We start from the raw sequence: 6411 nt of genomic DNA, 5'->3' as shown, positions 1-6411 counted from the left end.
TGGTAGATCTCGGGCCTGGGTTGTTACGCAATGCAATGATCTAGTCATCATGTTGCAATTTAGCGTTATCTCTTTGTTCAACCGATTGTGCCAGCGTTCGTCTTCTTCGTCTGAATCCATGGTGCAGGAACTTGCATCTCCCATGAGATCCTTCCATCTATAGTCAGATTTACCCAATCCTGATCTCATGCAGTTATCTTGTAGATACAATCCAGCTCATCGTCGCGCACAGTTTCAGTGTAGCACTCTCCTTTGGATGGATCTAGTGGAACTAATATACGTAGGGAATTTTTCTTGAATATCATATTCCACTTCTTTAGGTTGATGACTCCATTCATATCAATGGCCCAGTCTATTCCTAGCAACGTGGGATAAGGATTTTTGTCATCAACAATCTATATTACTTCAAAGTCCTTCTGCATGCTCGCGCCTTTGATATCAACTGTTACCCCTTGTAACCTACCCATGGGAAAAATCTTCTGTTGGTTTGCCATCCGTAATTTAATAAGGGACCATTGTAACGTGGTCCTATCCATATGTTCCCATGTTTGCTTTGGTAATACATTTGTGTCTGAACCTAGGTCTAGGATTACCTGATCCATTTCATACTCACCAATCTGCATCGTCAATCTCATTTCCCTCCCAGTTTGCAATGCATGCTTTCCTAGTTTTTGGACTACGCGTGGTTCCCCTCACCCTGTAGACCTAGTTATCAACTCCTGTAATCCCTTAACTACCTTATTATCGTGCAACAATTTCATGCATGTCTCCAGAAAGGTAGTAAGCATAGAAGGATCCATTCTTGGCTCTGTTTGATCCTTACTACCTGAAGTGGAGGCTTCCGCGAAGCTCTTCTTAGCTTCCATGAACGTTTCCTTTGCGCGTTCTAAGTCAAACTTAGGTTCCTTTGTAGGAGCCTTGTGAACCCATGTATCTTCCTTGGGTTTCTTCCCCTTATCTTCCCCTGTGGTTGCACCGCTTCTGAGCACTATGTTCACATTTGGGTCTTTTTCACGTGGTTCAAACCTCATCATTTGAATATTTTGAGTCGAAGTAGGCTGGAGTATCCATTTCTCACGCTTCTGTGCGATCAACGTAGGACAATCTACTTCTTCATGATCGAACTAAGCATAGTATGAACATGATATTCTCATTGGGTTGGTACAATCGCAGGCATGGTTCATTGGTCCTCCATAATTGTAACAAATTAACTAGCCACGACCCCTTCCTAGCCCCATTCCTCCTCATCCTCAACCTCGCCCCTGAAATCCAGTGTGCGCCATCCCCGCAGCTGGGTCGAGGGCTCACGTTTCTGTCTGCATCCTATAGGCTAGGGTATGATCCATCATCAACTCATAGCCAAGGAAAATTTTAACGATGGAAAATTTTCTTGAAGTTTAAAACATTGGCGAATCTCACTATTCCCTAATATGCAAATTATAAATGTTTATTGATATATTTGTAAAATTATTCAAATTTATAATTATTTTATATATAGTCTCTATATAATGTTGGCGATTTTTAAGGTAAAATAATTTTATATTCTAAAATTTGGGTGAATCATCTTTTATAAAATTGGAAATTGGCGAATCTTTTTTGTGGAAAAATCATGGAAAATTAGCCCACTGGGCGAACATTAGCCCCTAAAATTTTCCATGCTCATAGCTACAACAATTACGCTCATCGTGGCCTACTGACCTGCAGAAATTACAAAACAATTGCTAGGGAGTCTGTGTATACTTTTGCAACAAATGAAAATTATCCATCGTGTGCTTTCCTCCTATCTAATAGATCACGCACCATAGCATGGGTGTTGCACTCGGACCTGCCTGTGCCTCTCGTCTCAACAGTATTGGCCCACCTCCTGCCAAGTAGTTCACGAATACTGGACATTGATCCTTGCCATGGCCTTGGCCCTTGCATTTTATGCACCACACTTCCTCGCACACCTCTGGCCGTGGTGCCCTATCCTGCTTCAAGCTTTGCATTTCCAGGCAGATATTTTGTAGTTACGGGTGGATCTTTTGAACTCCCAGCCCCGGATCTTGTATTGGTGTCTCATGCAACCTCATTGCCATTTCCAATGCTTCGGCCTAGATAGACAGTTTCTGTTGTGATAGCACCGCCCTCAGGTGTGGTGTTAGAGATGCCATGAACCATGCACAATGCTACACCTCTATGAGTGTCATATTAACCTCGTGGATCGTACTCTTCAACTGCTGATCCAGATCCCAGGGGGCCTCGCCTAGAAGCATCGTGATCTCTTTAAATTCAATGATTGATTTTGTCTCTGATTTCGGTCGGCTAAACTCTATGTTCAACGCATTTTGGATATTTGCTATTCCTACATTTGTGTGATCATTAGAGTGCTTGATATACCATTTCAACACGCAATCTTGCAGCGTGCTCACTAATGTAGCCTTCTTAATGTTGTCTTCTGTGACCCCTTGCGCTTCCTACACTTCTCTTACCATGAACTAGAACTGGCCTGGATCCTCATTCCATACTCCTCTGAATATGGGTAGCTTGATCGTGCTCACCATGCTGAACTGCGGGTTTGGTGGAGGTGGAGTGGGTGATGATGGAGGTGAAGGAGGTGAAGTGGGTGATGGCATAAGTGGAGGTGGTAACTGCGGAATGCGTTGCCTTATCAAACTGACCGCACTTCTCAGAGAGACTCGAGTGAGCTCTTCTTCGCTGTCTTGTGAAGGTGAAATTAAGGAACTGTTTCCTAGTTCCCCACTACCTTTGTAGTTCTTTCCACTCTGCATCGTTCCAAACATTAATGTATTCACATAACCCGCTTTTCACATAACAACATCTTAATCCAGGTATTCAAAGATTTAATGTACTTACCTCATGGTCCCTTGAGAAAACATCTTTTGCTTCGTTGTAGCTCACGGGTGTGTCTATCGTAAATTCAGTGATAAACCCCCCTATTATCTGGTCGAGCCAACGGTCCATAGCTTGCACAATCTTATCTTCTAATGTCTCTAGTCTGTACACTAATTCCAGAGTCCACACTATCGGTTGGTTGAGCTTACACCTTTCCTGGCTGTCGGTTAACCTCGTGATCCACTCATACAGTTCAGAAGGAAAGGATGCGAAGAAGATCTCATGGATTTTTATATACACATAGCGATCCAGCCACCTTTTCTTGGATACTATAGAGTTTTGTTTTCCTGCGTCACAAACTCATGAATTTTGTTGTCCAACCACTATTTAATTTCCTTCTTCATTGGGTTTCAATGGCACGACATTAGACATCCCTTAGGAAGATATCGGTCCTGGCAATGGAACCATTTGTTGGCTTGTTGGGGCCTGACCCAGGTTCAGAAGTGATTTAGCCAAACAAATCCCAAAACTAATGACCCTTTCGGCAATAGTATGCAGTGCGTGGACTGAGTTATCACCCAATGTAGTATGGGAGGGTGCTAGAACCAGGTTTCTGCACCCTAGGGATGTCTTGATGAAGTCTAGGAAGTTTGTGAACCGAACCTGCATGCTTGCACTGCTCCGCATAGTCATCTTCCCTTCACAACTTGTGCAACTACTTCCACGCAGCTCTGTAAAGAGCACGAAGAGGTGTTGTCCAGATCCTTTATCCTTATTGTGTTATTTTTATAGATCTTACTTAATTGTGTGGGCCCAATATTCTTATTAATCATTCAACATTCATAACAAGTACACGCAATCATAAAACTGTAAAGAGATGCATAAATATAATAGAAGCATAGACACAGAATATTCCAGAATCAACTTATCTTTTATTAATTCTCTATCCAAGTACAATCCCAATTCCGTCCTGTGCACTCAGCTGCAAGGGTCTGTGCACATAGCTGCGGACTCTACCGACCTTTGCTCACTCAGCTACAGAGCCTCTTCCTACTACTACAACCCAAGACTCAGACTTACAGACTCAGAGCTAATTCGTCATCCAAAACCCATATGACTTCAAAAAACTCACTTTACACTTAGAGCCTCTCTCTATTTATACAATCCCATGGTCCGCAGACCATGGGTAAGCCAACATACCATACATTAAATTACATTATTTTAAGGACCCTAGACTCTCGCGCTCCGTGCCCACATTTCATGGGGTATTTACGTTACACTTGACCAAAATTCGGGCATCAAGCCCGAAAAACATGCTAAGGGGGGATCCACTGCCCAACAAAGGACAAAAAGCAGTGTGAGTTCCTGGGGTGGTGTTATGAAACCAGCTCACAAAAAGATAGAAAAGATAGATCGATGCCTTAGAATTTAGCCTCTTCGAGGGGGAAACCTCATTTACATTACATAAATGAGAAATTCTTGGTGATACAAATGACAAAACCTCCTTCCTATATATAGGATTCTAAGGAGTCAAAATATAACCTAGCTGACCTAACAATAATAATATAAAGCCACAAAAATAACAATAGAGGGATTCTATGGGGCACAGTAATGACAATATGGGGGCAATAGGGGCACAACAATATTAATAATGGATACAACTACAATATTAATGGGGTAATCACTAGTATTATAGGGACACAACATGCCCCTCTCCTTCAAAAAAGTGTTGTCCTCAACGCTTCAATAGTTCTGGATGCTTCTGTACAAAATCCTCATGCTCCCATGTGGAATCTTCAACGGATAAGTTCTTCCACTTGATAAGATACTCCGAAATTGATCGATTTCGTAACTATTGAGTTCTTGTTTCTGTGACTGCTTCTGGTTACAATATAATTTTTCCTTCCTCGTCAAGTTTTGGCAATATTGTTTGAACTGGGAGCTTGTCACCTATAACCTTCTTTAAACATGAAACATGGAAAACTAGGTGCAATCGAGAAGCTGCAGGAAGCTCCAATTTGCATGCAATAGTACCAATATTTTGCAACACCTTGTACGGACCATAATAATTTGGTGATAATTTTTTATCCTTCTTAGCTTGCTTGAGGGACATTTGCTTATATGGTTGTAGCCGTAGGAATACCTAATCACCTACATCAAAACTTCTTTCGCTGCGATGTTGATCTGCCTGTTGTTTCATTCTATTCTGTGCCAACACAAGGTTATCCTTTAAGAGTTGGAGGACATGTTGTTGATGTTTGATGTGTTGTTCCACTGCTTGAACCTTAGAATTTTCTCTTAAATATGATGTGATGGATGGTGGCTGATATCCATAAAGTGCCATAAATGGGGTCATTTTTGTTGTTGTATGGAAGGAAGTGTTATACCACCATTCAGCCAGAGGCAACCATTTGACCCATTGTGTCTGTTTATCATATACAAAGCAACAAAGATATCCTTCCAAACATTTGTTTACTATCTTATTTTTCCCATCAGATTGAGGATGATAAGATGAGCTATGAGCTAACTAAGTACCAAGACAAGAAAATAATTCTGTCCAAAAATTTCCAGTGAAAATGAGATCTCTGTCACTTACAATAATCTTTGGGTTTCCATGCAGCTTTTGAATTGTTTCCATAAATGCAGTAGAAACTATACTGGCTTTAAATGGATGTGATAATGCACAAAAGTGTGCATACTTGGTAAGTCTGTCAACTATCACCATGATGACACTCTTTCCCTTAGACTTGGGTAAACTTGTGATAAAATCCATTGAAACCTCCTCCCAACATTGGCTTGGAATGGATAAAGGTTGTAATAGACCCGATGTCTTAATTGTTTCAACTTTATTTTGTTGGCAAACCAAACATTCTGCCACAAACTTTTGAATATATTATTTAAGGCCCTCCCAAAAAAATTCCTTCTTAACCCTGTGGTAAGTTTTTAAAAATCTTGAGTGCCCTCCTAAGGGAGAAGTGTGCAATTCCATAAGAATATTTTGTTTTAGCTGGGAATTCTTACAGAGGTATAAGAGATCTTTGTACCATAATGAATCGTTTTTCCAACTAAATGTATCAGACTTACTGGAGTCTTGTTGTAACTTTCGAATAAGTGCCCACACTTATTCGTCATTCTTCCATTCCTCCCTTGCTTCGTTTATCCAATCTAGTTGGAAAATAGAAATAGCGCACAACAATGCTTCCACATCCTCATCCTTTCTTGAGAGTGCATCTGCCACCACATTTTTCTTCCCTTTTTTGTAGATGATTTCAAAGTCATAACCAACATCTTTGTGACCCACTTCTGTTGCTCTTCAAAGGATAATCTTTGTTCTAAAAAGTATTTAAGGCTATCATGATCCATTTTTACCTTGAAGTGTCTTCCCATTAGGTAGGGTCGCCATTTCTTAAGTGCATGGAGAATTGCCAACATTTCCTTCTCATAAATAGCTTTGTGTAAAAACTTTCCCTTGATTGAACGACTTTCGAAAGAGATGGGTATTTCATCTTGCATTAAAATAGCACCAATTCCATTTCCTGAAGCATCACATTCCGCAATAAAGGTTTTTGTGAAGTC

The sequence above is a fragment of the Pinus tabuliformis genome, chromosome 7 (genome assembly GCF_031772625.1).
Source record: "Pinus tabuliformis cultivar Carrire ecotype Pingquan chromosome 7, CPIR1, whole genome shotgun sequence".
Lineage (NCBI taxonomy): Eukaryota > Viridiplantae > Streptophyta > Pinopsida > Pinales > Pinaceae > Pinus > Pinus tabuliformis.
Note: the sequence above shows the minus strand (reverse complement) of the source record.